Source organism: Chiloscyllium plagiosum, unplaced genomic scaffold (assembly GCF_037043375.1).
Source record: "Chiloscyllium plagiosum isolate Xiang-an unplaced genomic scaffold, Cpla_swu_hap1 HiC_scaffold_13, whole genome shotgun sequence".
Lineage (NCBI taxonomy): Eukaryota > Metazoa > Chordata > Chondrichthyes > Orectolobiformes > Hemiscylliidae > Chiloscyllium > Chiloscyllium plagiosum.
The window spans coordinates 16,130,357-16,147,316 of NW_028270151.1; the positions used below are offsets into that span (position 1 = coordinate 16,130,357).

The window sequence follows — 16,960 nt, forward strand, 5'->3', positions numbered from 1 at the left end:
CCCACACAGACACGGGGAGAATGTGCAAACTCCACACAGTCAGTCGCCTGAGGCAGGAATTGAACCCGGGTCTCTGGCACTGTGAGGCAGCAGTGCTAACCACTGTGCCACCGTGCCACTGTAAGGGCATTGGACAATGTGCTTGGGCCCTAAAGTTATTGAATTCAATATGAGTCCTGCAGGTACCCACACAGAAAATGCAATGCTGTTCTCCCAGTTTGTGTTGAGCTCTGTCTCATCTTCAAATTTTGAGATATTAAACTTACTTCCCTCAACTAAATCATTAACATATATTGTAAAGAGCTGGGGCTCAATGTTCTGATCTCTGTGGTACCCCACCAGTCACTATCTGCCATTCAGAAGAAGACTCATTTATGCCAACCCTTTGTTTTCTATCTGCTAATCAATTTTCTATCCATTACCATACTTTACTTCCAATCTCATGTGGTTTAATTTACACAGTAATGTCTTAAATGGGACTATGTCAAAACCCTCTGGATGCCTACATCAAACCACATCCAGTGGCATCCCCGATCATCCTCAAAGAATTCCAGCTGATATATCACACATATTGTAAATCCATGCTAATTGTACCACTGTTGTGTAAGTGCCCGACCATACAATTTGTGACAATGGACTCTAGCATGTTCTACACCACTGACATCAGACTTACTGGTCTATAATTCCCTGTTTTCTCTCTATCATCTTTTTTAAATAGTGGCATTACATTGCCTACCCTCCAATTTGTAGGAACTGTTCCAGAGTCTAAAGAATCTTGAAAGATGTCTGCCAATGTATCCATTGTTTCCAGGGTCACTTAAGTACTGAGATGTTGATTATCAGGCCATAGATTATCATGACATCAACTAAAAAATGGCCAAAGTCCTATATGGCATCAGGAAGCTCATTGAAAAGTAGGACCTCAAGATTATTGCCACTGCTACGTGCTAGTAAGAGTAGAGATGGCAGGATATATCAGATTAACATGTGGCTAAAAAGATAGCACGAGGGGGAGGGCTTCAGATTCCTGGGGCATTGGGAGCAGTACACACTGTGGGTTACATCTGTAAAGGACCAAGACTGATGCCATCAGCGGCAATACATGCGAGAGTGGTTGTGGAAAGTTTAAATTAAATTGGTAGGGAGAAGGGAACCACTGCAATGGCAGGGAATCAAGGACAAGATCACATGACAGAAAGGAGAATAAGGGAAGTGATAGGCAGAGCAATCAAAGGCTATGTATTGACTGGGCCAGCTGGATCTCAGAATGTGAGTTCCCTGATTGGGGCTGTTGACCTGGGCAAAGCAGAGAGCCCTGGCTGACAGATATAAACATGAGTGTCAGAGGTTCCCCTCACATGAGGGCCTGGATCTAAGCTGGTTGGTCAGTGTCTATGTATGGTGCATGTGTAAATAAAGGGTGACTTGGTAATGGGATATCAGCCTCCATGGTGTTATTTCAGGCTAGAATCAAACAAGGCCACAGTAAAAAAAAACTGTGAATAGGACAAAGAATATTAAAAAAAACAAGCCTTAGGGCTTTTTGGTTGAAAATATGGAGCATTTGAAGTAAGGTGGATGAATTAATCACGCAATTACATATAAACGGATATGATATAATTGGCACTACAGAGACATGGACACAGCTATGATAAGGAGAGTTTCCAGCTATATTCTTTGAAACTGGGAGAACAGAGTGTGCCCCATTTTTACTTCAGGGTAGAGATGATCAATCAGCAGAGGAGAGCAGGTATGGAGATTTTTACCTTTCATCAGCATTTTAAAACAATGGGACAATACAAACAATCATGTGCACAATACAGGGAGTGTCTGAGTCTGTGCAGAGTTCAAAGGAATAAGATTTGTAGATTGCTCTTATTTGTGAATTTTGCTTTGATCCTGTGCCAGTAAATGTACAAGTACACCTTGGAGATTAAAGGTTGAGGAACAAGCTCACCAGTAGTAAATGCCGCTTAGAGATAAGCCCTAAAAGCAAAGCTTGCACCCAATCCTTTATCAGTTGTTATCTTTGATATGAAAACTGTGTTGCTGGAAAAGCGTAGCAGGTCAGGCAGCATTCAAGAAGCAGGAGAATCGACACTTCGGGTATAAACCCTTCTTCAGGAATGAGGAAGGTGTGCCAAGCAGGCTAAGATAAAAGGTAGAGAGGAGGGACTTGGGGGAGGGCGTTGGGAATGCAATAGGTGGAAGGAGGTTAAGGTGAGGGTGATAGGCCAGAGAAGGGGTGGGGGCGGAGAGGTCGGGAAGAAGATTGCAGGTCAAGAAGGCAGTGCTGAGTGAGAGGGTTGGGACTGAGCTAAGGTGGGGGGAGGGGAAGTGAGGAAGCTGGAGAAATCTGCATTCATCCCTTGTGGTTGGAGGGTTCCTAGGCGGGAGATGAGGCGCTCTTCCTTCAGGCGTCGTGTTGCCATCGTCTGGCGATGGAGGAGGCCAAGGACCTGCATGTCCTTGGCAGAGTGGGAGGGGAGTTAAAGTGTTCAGCCAGGGGGTGGTTGGGTTAGTTGGTGCGGGTGTCCCAGAGATGTTCTCTGAAACGTTCCGCAAGTAGGCGGTCTGTCTCCCCAATGTAGAGGAGTTTTGTGATGGATATGGAAGGATCCCTTGGGGCCTTGGAGGGAAGTGAGGGGGGAGGTGTGGGTGCAAGTTTTGCATTTCTTGCAGTTGCGGGGGAAGGTGCCGGGAGTGGAGGTTGGGTTGGTGGGGGGTATGGACCTGACGAGGGAGTCGAGGAGGGAGTATCATATCTCTGATATGAAAACCAAAGAGCACAACATGTTTTGATTGAGCACTAGTAGAATTCTAAGAAAGTGCTTTGTACCACTTGATGGGGGATTGTCACAGAGCAAGCTTCCAGAATCATAACCATTCTATAATATTATGATATAGAAGGAGAGGGTCTTGTGGTGCAATGCAGTGCCTCTATCTCTGGACTAAAAGGCCTTGATTTGAGTCTCATCCTCCCTAGAGTCATAATATGTCAAAACAGGTTGAGTAATATACCTATAGCACAGAAGGAGGCCATCAAGGCTGTCTCTCTTCAAGAGTAGCTCTTCTAATCTCATTCCTGTACCCCGTTCCCCATGGACCTGCTTTTAGTTTTGGTTCAGTTATTATCCAATTCAATTTTGACTGTCAGCATTGGATCTTCCTTTATCACACTCTCAGGCAGTGTGTTCCAGACGCAAACTACTGACCTCAATCTCAGAGCAGTTCTTACAAATCTTTTCTACATCTTTTAATATGTCATTACATCTTAACCCAGAACTGGTCGCAGTGTTGCAGTTGAGACAAATTCAGGGTTTTTGATTTCCACAGGGCCACACCTTCCTCGTTTTTGTGCTCTCTGCCCCTACTTATGAATCCTAGGGCATTGTATACTGTGTGAATGTGCTCTGCCACCTTCGATAATTTACGTTCATCTAACCAGGTCCCTGTGTTCATACACCTCAAATGCATCTTGTACTTTGTAATTATCTTTCTTCATTTTTGACCAGAACTAATGACCTCAAATCTTTCTGTGTTAAATTCATTTGCTGTACGTCTGCCCATTCCACCATTCTGATCATATTCATTTTAAGTTTATTACCAATGTCCTCACTGTAATATCCAAATTTGGCATCATCTGCAAATTGTGAAATTGTGCCCCAAGTCATAGAGTCATAGAGATGTACAGTATGGAAACAGACCCTTCAGTCCAACTCATCCATGCCGACCAGATACCCTAACATCATTTAGTCCCATTTGCCAGCACCTGGCCCATATCCCTCTTAACCCTTCCGATTCTTATACCCATCCAAATGCCTTTTAAATGTTGAAATTGTAACCAGCCTCCACCACTTCCTCAGGCAACTCATTCCACACACACACTGCCCTCTGCATGAAAAAATTGCCCCTTAGGTGCCTTTTAAATCTTCCCCCTCTCACTCTAAACCTATGCCCTCTAGTTCTGGACGCACCCATCCCAGAGAAAGGACATTGTCTATTTACCCCATCCATGCCCCTCATGATTTTATAAACCTCTACAAGTTACTCCTCAGCCTCTAATGCTCCAGGGAAAACAACCGCAGCCAATTCAGCCTCTCCCTATAACTCAAATCTTCAAGTATGTGGTGGTCAGAAAAAAAAGTTTGATTTCAGCAATCACAAGACTGAAGTTGAATTATGACTGAAGAATTGCATTATATAATTCAGGGTGACATACCAATATCTTGGTAATGCCAGACTGTGCAGTTCATATATGGAGAAAGTGAGGACTGCAGATGTTGGCGATCAGAGTCGAGAGTGTGGTGCTGGAAAAGCACAGCGGGTCAGGCAGCATCCGAGGAACAGGAGAATCGACGTTTCAGGCATAAACCTTTCATTAGGAGTGCAGTTCATGATGCCAATACTCTGATAACTCAAAGACCTGGAGCCAATTCTCTCGAGACACAGGTTCAAATCCTACCATTGCAGCTGGTGAAGTTTAAATTCAAACAATAAAAAAATGCAACTAAAAGCGTGTCTTTATTAGTAATAATGCCATGAAACTAGTGTACTATCAATTATTGCAATAGTCATTTTGTTTAATAACAGCCTTTATAGAGGGAATCTACCAACCTTAGCAGGACCTACATGTCACTCCAGATCCACAACAATATGGCACTCTTAATTGACCTCTGACATCGCCCGAGCAGAGCAATTCAGGATTGGAAACAAATGATGCCTTTAGCAGTGATGCCCTAATCACAAGAAAGATAAAAGAAATAAATACCTTCAAAAATATATTGAAATGTTGGTTATATTTATGTCAAATTTGACAGAAAATTTGGAACACAGAAGGTGCCCTATGCTAGAATTTATGTTCCACATAACCCTTCTCCCATCAAGCCTTCACCTAACAGCATATTCTACGATTCTTTAATCCCTCATGCACTTGATGTCCCCGAAAGTACATTTACATTAATAAGTTTAACTCAAGCTCCACATTCTTATTACTTTCCAGTAAAGACAATTCTTCTGGTTTTCTTATTGATGACTGCTTCAAATATATGTTTTGAAAATGCACATTTGTGGATTGGACCATTGATTTAATGACTGATGAGTGACTAATTGTTTTAATTTCATTAGTGGGAGGGAGGTGATTTACAACTGATGGTTTCTTTGAATCTGCCACTTCTCAATTTCCATTCCAACTGACCTGGCAAATGTTTTAACCAAAAAAGACAGAAGAAAGAAAGTTAGAAGAGAAAGTGTGACGGGCAACAGCCAGATACCTTCCTTAACACTCACATTCCTTAAAAAGTGGAAGAACACTTGAAATGTCACAATATTCAAGGCTGTGGGACAAATGCTGGGAAGAGGGATTAGTATCAAAATGTCAGCACAGATTTAATGCGCTAAAGGGCCTCTTCTGTGCTGCATGACACTTAGAGTGTACATTTTCTGGGATGTAAGCTCCATTAACACAATAGATATAAAATGGGGAGAGGTGAAGCATTAGAATCACAGATACTGAAGCAATCTGTGTCCAAGTGTAACAAGACCAGAACTGCATTCAGGCTTGAGCTGATAAGTGGCAAGTAATGTTTCAGTTCCAGGCAAAGATCAGCTCTAACAAGAAAAAATCAACCTGAATCCACTTGACATTCAGTGGCATTACCATTGCTCAATCAGCAACTGCATTTACCATGCAGGTTACCAATGACCAGACCCGCTACATGTTTACTGTGATTCCAGCAGCAGGAGCGAGGCTGGGAATTTCCTGACTTCTCAACGCATGTCTACTATCTACCAGGCACAAGTCAGAAGTGTGATGGAATAATCTCAACTTGCCTAGATAGGTGCAGTCCCAACAACATTTAGTACATTTGCAGGTGACGCCAAAATTGGAGATGTAGTGGACAGTGAAGTAGGTTACTTCAGAGCACAATAGGATCTTGATCAGATGGGTTGATAGGTGGCAGGTGGAGTTTAATTTCGATACATGTGAGGGATTGCCTTTTGGTAAAGCAAATCAGGGCAGAAATTATACACTTAATGTCAGAGCCCTGCCGGGGTGTTGCTAAGCAAAAAGACCTTGAAGTGCAGGTTCATAGCCACTTGAACATGGAATCACAGGTCAATAAAGTGGTGAAGATGTTTGGTATACTTGCCTTTATTGGTCAGTGCATTGAGTATAGGAGTTGGGATGTCATGTTACAGCTGTACAGTACATCGGTTAGGCCACTTTTGGAATACTGCATTCATTTCTGGTCTCCATGCTCTTGGAAGGATATTGTGAAACTTGAATGGGTTCAGAAAAAAATTCACATAGACATTTCCAGGGTTGCAGGCTTTGAGCTATAAAGGAGAGGCTGAATAGACTGGGGTTGTTTCCTTGGAATATCAGAGGCTGAGGGGAGACCTTAAAGAGTTTATAAAATCATGAATGACTTGGTTAGGGTGAATAATCAAGGTCTTTTTCCCAATGTAGAGAGTGGGGGAGTCCAAAACTGGAGGGCATAGGTTTAAGGTGAGAGGGGAAAGATTTAAAAGGGCTCCAAAGGGAAACTTTTTCAAGTCGAAGATTATGTGTGTATGGAACGAGCTGCCAGAGGACATAATGGACGCTGGTACAATTCCAACATCTTAAATGTATTTGGATGGGTATATGAATGGGAAGGGCTTTGGGCCAAATGTTGGCAAATGGGACTGGATTAATTTAGGATATCTGGTCAACATGGATGATTTAGACTGAAGGGTCTGTTTCCGTGCAGTACAACTCTAAGACCATTAGGGCGAGTTAGTCCTATTGACTGACATACAACACTTAACATTTACTGTCATCACCACTTACACAGGCTGGAAGCCGATTGTATTATGTACAAGATACATTGCAGCAGTTCACCAAAGCTATTTAGATAACACCTTCCGAATCTATGAACTCTTCCATCTGAAAAGAAATGGGTGCATGCGTACACCACCAAATGCACCTTCACCTCCAAGCCTCACACCATCCTGACTTTGAAGTAAACGTTTGTTCCTTAAGTGGTGCTGGATCATAATCTTGGAACTCCCTCATGCAAACACTATGGGTGCCCCTACGCCACATGTGCTGCTCAAGAAAGCAGTGCACGGCCACCTTCTCAAAAGGAATTCAGGATGGGCAATAAATTCTGGACAGACCTGTTATGCCCCATGAAAGAGTTGTTAGAAGTCACTGAAATGTACCCTGCAATGGACATGGTTAGCACAGGGTTATTCATTTCTAAGGTTTGCTTTGTTTCTGAGCAAGTGGAGAAATGGGTGTCATCATAAGGTAGCAATCTCGATGATGGAAGCTGAAGTCCTCAGCAAAAATATTTGTGAACCTTCAGCTGAGAACATTCAGTAACACATTTGGATCTGACCAAAATCTTCAAGCAAATTCATGCTCACAGGCTTAAATTCAAAGATAGTAGCATGGATAGAGGACTGGCTAACTAATAGAAGACAGACGAAGAGAAGACACTATCAACAAACACATTGACTTGGACTCCATTTACCACCCCCTATGAAAAAGAACATGAAATGACATCACCATAGGATGTGACATCACCAACCCAAAGAAACCCAAACATATATATAAAAAGTAGGAATCATCAACAGTGCTTCGTTCGGAGGCTCACTGAAGATGTTACCTAGTATGGTAATGAAAAATCTGAAAATGCATCTTCCAGCTCAGCGAGCAAACCTACATCCAGAAGACAGAATATTGAAATGAGAGGGACATTTTCAAGTGGCAAGCAGTAACTAGTGGTGTGACACAGGTTTCAGTGATGGGGCCACAATTATTTACAATATATATTCATGGCAAAGATGAGGAAGTCAATGATCTGTGGACAAGTTTGGGGAATAACACAGAAATAGGTAGGAAGTAAAGTAGTGAGAATAACAGAGTCTGCTGAAGGCTATAGATAGTGGGCAAAATAAATGGGCAAAGATTTGGCAAATGGAATATGACGTTTGAAAACGTGAGGTCCTGCACTTTGGCAGGATGAATAGAAGAGTGAAATATTATTTAAATGAAGAAAGACTGCAGACAGCTCGTGAATAAAGGGATTTGCATGCCCTTGTCCATGAATCACAAAAAGCTAGCATCTGAGTTCAGCAGGTAATCAGGAAGGCAAATGGAATGTTAGCCTTTATTCAAATGGGAATGAAATGTAATAGTGGGAGGTTTTGTTTAAATATACAAGGCACTAGTCAAATCACAGCTGAAAAACTGAACAGTTTTGGTTCCCTTATCAATGGAAAGATACACTAGAATTGGAGACAGCCCAGAGAATGGTCACAAGGCTGTTATAAGGCAATAAAGGATTATATTATAAGAGAGAGGTTGAGTAGGATAGGCCTGTATTCATTGGAATTTGGAAGAATACAGAAGAATTTAGAAGCATGAGAGGCAACCTTATTGAAACAGACATGTTTCTTAGGGGACTTGACAGGATAGATGCAGAAAAGTTGTTTCCCACTGTGAGACAGTTTAGAATCAGAGAGCATAATCTCAAAATAAGATGTCACACGTCTGAGGCAGAGCGGAGGAGCAACTTCTTTTCTCAAAGTGAATTGAATCTGTGAAATTCTTTCCCACAGAGGGCTGTAGCGGCTGGGTCGTTAAATGTATTTAAGACTGAGAGAGATAGTTTTTAACCATTAAGGGAATCAAGGGTTATGAGAAAAAGTAGTAAAGTGCAGTTGAGGATTGCCAGATCAGCCATGATCTCATTGAATGGTGGAGCAGACTGGATGGGCTGAATGGCCTACTTCTGTGTGAATGGTCTAACAGACACCACATTAGTGTGAACTCACACTCAAGTGCAATATTTTAAAAAAAACTGGAACTTAATTTGGAGGCCAATAACAGCAAGCCAACTGCAAGTCATCTGTTCCTGTCTGTGATCTTTCATTACAACCAGACATGATGTGTCACACCTCTGACCTGTTTTGCTTGCCCCAGATCCTGACAGACCGGTTGATTATTACAGCAACCACAGTATTTTGCTTCTGCAAACTATTTGTATTTGGCAAGTCTGTACTTGTAATAATGAATGCTGTCAGGTATACAGAAAAGACAAATTACTGTGAGCTGTCATTTTACGATTAACCTGCTCTCCAACAGTAGAAAAGCCTCACAAAATAAACAATATATTTCTGCAATGCTGTGTTAGATTCGTAGTGACTACCCACATTAGTAATTAATCCTGTGCTAATTCTAGCCCTTTTTGGGAGTGTTCTGACTTTCAGCCAGGGAATCAGAAGTTGTGTCGGTTGTGGTTTCTGACATTGAATTAAAATTCAGCTAGACCTTGGATCCCGCTGCAGTATGCATAACTTGGAAATAAATTACAAATGTAATGGCTCGGAGTTATGCTGAGATTGAATGTGGAGAGAGATAATTGAATACAGTGTTCCAGGAACTGATAGTGTGATCCCTACATTTTCTCATAACCGTGCAAACTGCTCAAGTTCAAGCCTTTCATTGGCAATGTAAATGCAATATCAACAACAGCTTGCATTTATATAGTGCCTTTAACCCAGTGAAACGTCCCATGAGTGTTATCAAAGAAGATTTGACATTAAGTCAAAGGAAACATTAGGGACAGTTACCAATACAACTGAACACAGTATTAATATTACATTTACCTCGCGCCACACCATTTTCAGTTGGGAGGTCATCAATATTGGAAATTGTGAAGTTTCAGCCATATAGTTTTTGAAAACAGTCCCAATATTTTCATCTGATCAATTAGTGAAATAACTCCATAGAGGCTGATACCCTGTCACCAAGTCACCTTTCATTTACAAATAAACTGTCCTTGAGGACACTACCGCCTCATTCAGAGTCAGACATCAGAGTCAGTATCCCTGAAACTCAACCTTTTTAAGTCAGTCAGGGCTCCCTGATTGGACCAGATTAACAGCCTGATCGGGGAACTCATACTCTATGTTGGGAGAAAGTGAGGACTGCAGATGCTGGAGATCAGGGTCAAAAACTGTGGTGCTGGAAAAGCACAGCCGGTCAGTCGGCATCTGAGGAGCAGGAGAGTTGCGTTTCGAGCATGGGCTCTTCATCAGGAAGATGCCCCCCCCCACCCCCTACCAAGGGGGCTAAGAGATAAATGGGAGGGGGTTGGGGCTGGGGGAAAGTAGCTGGGAATGCAATAGGTAGGTGAAGCTGGGAGGTGATGGTGATAGGTTGGAACAGAGGGTGGTGCGGATAGGTAGGAAGGAAGATTGATAGGTGGGACAGTTCAAGAGGGCGGTGCTGAGAGGCAGGACGCTAATTTGCAGAATGTTTCAGAGAACATTTCTGGGACACACGCACTAAAGAACCCCACCGGCCTGTGGCCGAGCACTTCAACTCCCCCGCCCATTCCTCTAAGGACATGCAAATCCTGGGCCTCCTCCACCGCCAAATTCTAATCACCTGACAACTGAAGAAGAATGCCTCATCTTCTACCCTGGGACCCTCCAACCACATGGGACTTCACTAGTTTCCTCATTTGCCCCCCCACCACCACCACCTTATCCCAGATCCAACTCTCCAACTTAGCGCAGTCTTGAACGGTTCTACCTGCCCGTCATCCTTCCCACCTATCCGCTCCACCCTATCACCGTCACCACCCACCTCAACCTATCACATTCCCAGCTACCTTCACCCCAGTCCCACCCCACTCCCACTTATCTCAGCCCCCTTGGGACCCCCACATTCCTGAAGAACATATGATCGAAATGTCGAATCTCCTGCTCCTTGGATGCTGCCTGACCTGTTGTGCCTTTCCAGCACCACACTTGACTCATACTCTTTTTCCAGCTGGGGCTAACTTCATTACAATCACTACAATTAGAGCAATCAGCATAATGATGTTTGATTGCTTGCCTGTTTCGATTTGATATTTAAAGGGACATTGCAAGGCCAGAAAAGAAAATGTTAAAAAACAGTTGAAAGAAAGTCAACGGCTTAACAGATAGCAGGCTAATGGGCAATATTTGTTTCTTCATGATATTCAGACTGTAGGTCATAAGTGCCCCATGGGCTGAAATCATGGGCACAGAGCTGGAACTGGCTGTGGTGATGTGCAGCAGGAATATGGATATAGTGCTGCAAAAGGTTTCATGATCTGATCAGGACCAGGAATCGTGAGGGGCTTGACATACCCAAGTTCGAACCTCTCACTCTGGCTTCCCCAGCCTGTACCTCACTAGCCACATCAACAGGTACACCCATCCCTCTTTCTCAAGCTACCTCCTCATACTCCATCTGACCCAAAGCCATTCACTCCAACCCTCAGTTTATTGCAGTATCCCTCACTATGATCCCCTGCTGATATTGTATTTCCAGCCTTTGAGAAGAGAGAACACGGCGAGCCTGAAAATTGGAGGTAGCCCACCAGTCACCAGCACAATGACATCTGTGCATCAGGAGGCAATGGAGAGATCAGCTGGCTTTCTGCATTGGTGTGGAGAGATGGTGGTGGGGTCCCATCCTCCAATTACGTGGCGACACAATGAAACATATACACCATTACACGGCAGAAAGCATTTCTCCATGCTGTTCTGATATTGGCTGAAAAGTGGTGCTCTGGGGAATGATGACTCAGACCTCTCATTAGCAATTCTAATCTGTATCTGTCAGCTGCCATAGGCCTTTCAGGTTGGGGTGCAGCACAAAGTTGAAGACTCCTGATAGGAGGTTCCTCATTGTGAGGAGGAACCATCTCGAGTACCTCCACCAGTTCATATCCACACACTGGAATAGGGGCTTCTGGTCTGGCAGTTGGGTTGTCAATGGTTACATATTTCTTAAATTCTCTTTTTAATAAAAAAAAAGAACCGTAACACACTGGCTATGGCCAGCCAGCTCGGAGTCAGTCCCCCGAACTGAGGAGATTCTAAATCCCCTATTTACTATTTTCCTTTCGCACCTTCCGGACACTCTCAGACAACCCGCCCCGGTATCTGCCCAGGGTGACAGCGCAGAGGAAGGCCTACCCACCTTCCGGCTCTCAGTCTGCCCCTACATACCATACGGCCTGTGGACTGCCCTGACACATCTTCCAGCCATCTCCAGAACAGCCCATCCCAGCTACCCCTTCTTGGGACAACTGCGCTCAGAATGGCCTACCCACCTTCCGGCTTTTGGGGCGACTGGAATCAAAGTGGCCTACCCATCTTCCAGCTTTCAGGGCAGCCTACCCACCTTCTGGTCGGCAGAATGACCTACCCACCCTCCAGCCTCAGTGTGACAGCTTTCAGGCCGATCTATGAGTCTGACAGCTCACAGTGAGGCCTGCAGGCCCAGGGACATACAAGACAGTGCAGGAGGTAAACCCAACAAACAGCAAGTCAAAGTCAATTACTAACAAACAGAGTTCCTTCTGGTGCGCAGTCCATCCCCATAAACAATTCTCTTTAAAATGTGGAGTCCATTCCCAGGAATGGAGTCTACCCCAGAATGCAGAGTGCATTGTCAGAAATAGAGTCCACAACTGAAGGTAGCAAATGCACCACAGCACACACAGGTGTTCAGTCTTCATGCAGGCCTGGTCTATCCACAGAGAACCAGGCCCACTCACCGGAACACAGTTCATTGTGAAAGGTGCAGTTAACTCACAAGGCAGGGGTCCCCTCCAGGATGCAGCAAATGCTCACCTCCCAGAGCATAGCTGTTCAGTCTTTACAGAGGCCTAGTCCATTCAGAGGGCCAGGCCTACCCACAGGAACAGTTCACCTGGAAAGGTGCATTTTAATCACAGAGGCTCAGTCTAAACACCAAAAAAGTGAAAACACATGCACAAAAGAAAGAAAACCAGAGTGCAAGGACTAAGCCCTGCCACAAAATCAGTATGGTCCTTTACTCAAAGTAAAAGAAAACAGTAACACATGGGATATAACCAGCCAGTGAAACAACAGTTCCCTAATGAGGGCTGAATTACATCAGTAACATATTGACTGTGTGGATCAGCCAGTTCAGGAAGCAGGTTTCCCCCCAAAAATAGAAACCGTACACACTGGCTGTGGCCAGCCAGCTCAAGTCAGTCCACTGAACAGAGGAGATTCTAAATCTCTTGTTTATTTCTCCCGGCTGTTAATTTTTTTTTAATCAATCAATACAGTTTATAAAACAGTTCACATTTTACAAGGGAGAGGAGCAGCAAAGCCAGGCCCCAAACCTGATCATTCAACCAGTTTTCAGGGAAATGAGGACACACCTCAAATCCCACTTTGTCATCACAAAGCAATAACAAATACAAAGACAGTCGAATTAGATTTTAAAAAGTGCATAGAATACACCCCCACCCCTCTAGCAACCCACCCATCCCTCCCATCTTCCAGCCACTCTAAGGCAGCCCACCCCATGCCCTTTCCAGCTCTCGGTCCGCCCCCATACCCCTTCTGGCCACCCATCTTAGGACAGTCTGTCCCTTTCCCTGGGACGACAGTGTGCAGGGCAGCCCACAAGCTTTCCAGATCTCAGCCTGCCCCTATGCACCTTCTGGCTCTCAGCCGCTCTGACACACCTTCCGACCACCTCTAGGACAGCCCATCCTGATTATCCCTTCTGGGGATGACAGCACTCAGAACAGCCTACCTACATTCTAGCACTCGGGGCAGCCTACCCACCTTCCGGTTATCAGAATGGCCTAGCCACCCTCCGGTTTTCAGGGTGACAGCTTTCAGGACGACCTATGAGCCTCCCAGCTTACAGTAAGGCCTGTCAGACCCAGGGACACACAAGAAATGCAGGTGATAACCCCAACAAGTAAGATGCAGTCAATTACCAACAAACAGAGTCCTTTCTGGTATACAGAGTCCATTATGATAAACAGTTCTCTTCAAAATGCAAAGTCCATTCCCAGGAACAGAGAGCACTCCAGTACGCAAAATGCATTGTCAGAGATAGAGTCCATAACCAAAGGCAGAATCCACTCCAGCATGCAGAGTCCACTCCTGAAGGCATCAAATACACACCCCACAGCACACACACAAGTGTTCAGCTTCCACAGAGGCCTGGTTTATCCACAGGGAACCAGGCCCACTCACAGGGACACAGTACATTATGAAGACGCAGGTAACTCACATTGATTTGGTCCGCTCTCAAAGGCAGAGACCACACCCGAACTCCAGAACACAGCAAATGCTCAACTCCCAGCACACACACACATGTTCAGTCTTTACAGAGGCCTGGTCCACCAACAAAGGGCCAGGCCTATCCACAGGAATGGTTCATCTGGGCAGGTGCATTTTCCCACAGGGGCTAAGCCCAAACACCAAAAAAAAAGAAAACAACATATAAAAAAGAAAGAAAACCAGAGTGTAAGAGTTAAGCCCTGCCTCAGAATCAACATTGTCCTTTTCTCAAAGTAAAAGAGAAAAGAGTAACACACGGCTGTAACCAGCCAGTGAAAAAAGACTAATGAGAACTGAGTCACAGCAGAAACACATTGACTTGTAAATCAGGCAGTTTAGAAATCAGTCCTCAATAAAACAGGAATACCAGGTAACAAACTGGCTATATGATTCATGCAGTTCAGGAATCTGGTTTCTCCCAAAAACAAACAGAAACCAACAGCAGCAGTAACACATTGACTGCAGTCCAGCCAGCTCAGAGTCAGGCCACAGAAAAGCGATGCCAAATCCCTTTATTTGCAGAGTGAACAGGATGTCTGACACTCCTGTACTTTTTCTCCATTTCTTCCATGTCATGTGTGGGCAAGTGTCAGACACAGTGAAAAACAGCAAGTGTGTAAATCTTCATTTATATTCCACCACCAAGAAGAAAGGAAATACCTGAGTGGCCAGTGACAAGCAGTGCACTTCTCAAAGTGCCCATTAATCCCCTTTTTTTTTCTCTTTTTTTCTTTTCTGTTTTTTTTACAACCAGTCACAATAAACAATAAAGAAGAAATTAAAATAACTTCAAAATAAACTCTTCCTCCTCAATGGGAAGACACCTACAGATTCCTCTCCTTTTTTAACACAGGAAAAAGCAGAGCCCTTTACTCCTCACTGATCCAGCTCCCTCAGAGGCAGCTCTCAGAGTGACAGGATGGCTGACACTCCTGTTCCTTTTTCTTTTTTCTTCTTTTTTCCCTGTTTATTATTTTTTCTTCTTCTGTCTTTTCTTTGCCACACTATCGCCTAACTGTGGTAGTGCTTATATTTTCTTTATAATTTAACCCTCACACTACCACCTAAGTGCGGTAGTGCTTATTTTTTCCCCAGCACTCATGGTGTGTGTGTGCAGGTGTGAGACACAGTGAAAGACACAAAGTGCACGAATCTTTATTCAATTTCCACCACCAGGAAGATAGGAAAACACCCGGGTGGCCAGTGACAAGCAGTGCCCTTCACATCAAAGGGCAGTGCTGTGTGATCAAAAACAGTGAAGGGGAGGGTAGGGACTAAATCAAAATAGAGTTGGAGGGAATAATCGCCTGTTTATTTTTTTTTGCCCAAAATCTCCTGTTTATTTATTTTTTCTTTTTTCTTTCGTTAACCCCCACACTACCGCCTAAGTGCGGTAGTGCTTATTATTTCCTCATCACCCATGGTGTGTGTGTGCAGGTGTGAGACACAGTGACAGACACAAAGTGCACGAATCTTTATTCAATTTCCACCACCAGGAAGATAGGAAAACACCCGAGTGGCCAGTGACAAGCAGTGCCCTTCAAATCAAAGGGCAGTGCTGTGTGATCAAAAACAGTGAAGGGGAGGGTAGGGACTAAATCAAAATAGAGTTGGAGGGAATAATCACCTGTTTTTTTAAATTTTTTTTCTTTTTTCTTGTATTTTTTTGTTTGTTTTTTTTTAAAACCCCCACACTACTACCTAAGTGCAGTAAGTGCTTATTTTACCCCAGCACCCATGGTGTGTGTGTGCAGGTGTGAGACACAGTGAAAGACACAAAGTGCACGAATCTTTATTCAATTTCCACCACCAGAAAGATAGGAAAACACCCGGGTGGCCAGTGACAAACACTGCCCTTCACATCAAAGGGCAGTGCTGTGTGATCAAAACAGTGAAGGGGAGGGTAGGGACTAAATCAAAATAGAGTTGGAGGGTATAATCGCCTGTTTATTTATTTATTTTTCTTTTCAAAGGGCAAGCACACCTGTTTTTCTTTTTTTCCGCCCTTTTATTTAAACACTCCTGTTTATTTATTTATTTATTTCTCTTTTTTTAAAACCCCCACACTACCACCTAAGTGCGGTAGTGTTTATTTTTCCCCAGCACCCATGGTGTGTGTGTATACTTGTGAAACACAGTGAAGGACACAAAGTGCACGAATTTTTTATTCAATTTCCACCACCAGGAAGATAGGAAAACACCCGGGTGGCCAGTGACAAACACTGCCCTTCACCTCAAAGGGCAAGCACACCTGTTTTTTTTTTCCCCCAGCACCCATGGTGTGTGTGTGCAGGTGTGAGACACAGTGAAAGACACAAAGTGCACCAATCTTTATTCAATTTCCACCACCAGGAAGATAGGAAAACACCCGGGTGGCCAGTGACAAGCACTGCCCTTCACATCAAAGGGCAGTGCTGTGTGATCAAAAACAGTGAAGGGGAGGGTAGGGACTAAATCAAAATAGAGTTGGAGGGAATAATCGCCTGTTTATTTTTTATTTTTTACATGCTTCCTTTTTTTTTCTTTTTTCTCCTTTTTTTTTTCCTTTTATAATTTAACCCCCACACTACCACGTAAGTGCGGTAGTGCTTATTTTATCCCCAGCACCCATGGTGTGTGTGTGTGCAGGTGTGAGACACAGTGAAAGACACAAAGTGCACGAATCTTTATTCAAATTCCACCACCAGGAAGATAGGAAAACACCCGGGTGGCCAGTGACAAACACTGCCCTTCACATCAAAGGGCAGTGCTGTGTGATCAAAACAGTGAAGGGGATGGTAGGGACTAAATCAAAATAGAGTTGGAGGGA

The 16,960-nt window shown here is 43.9% G+C and overlaps 1 long non-coding RNA gene across 1 annotated transcript; it reads right to left on the bottom strand.

The window, feature by feature from the left end:
* Positions 1-4,202: 4,202 nt before the first annotated feature.
* On the bottom strand, positions 4,203-14,428 carry LOC148148252 (uncharacterized). Its single transcript, XR_015759003.1, has 3 exons — positions 14,102-14,428; positions 4,618-4,739; positions 4,203-4,473 (listed from the first exon to the last, which is right to left on the bottom strand). It is a non-coding gene; the product is annotated as an uncharacterized LOC148148252 (long non-coding RNA).
* Positions 14,429-16,960: the final 2,532 nt, after the last annotated feature.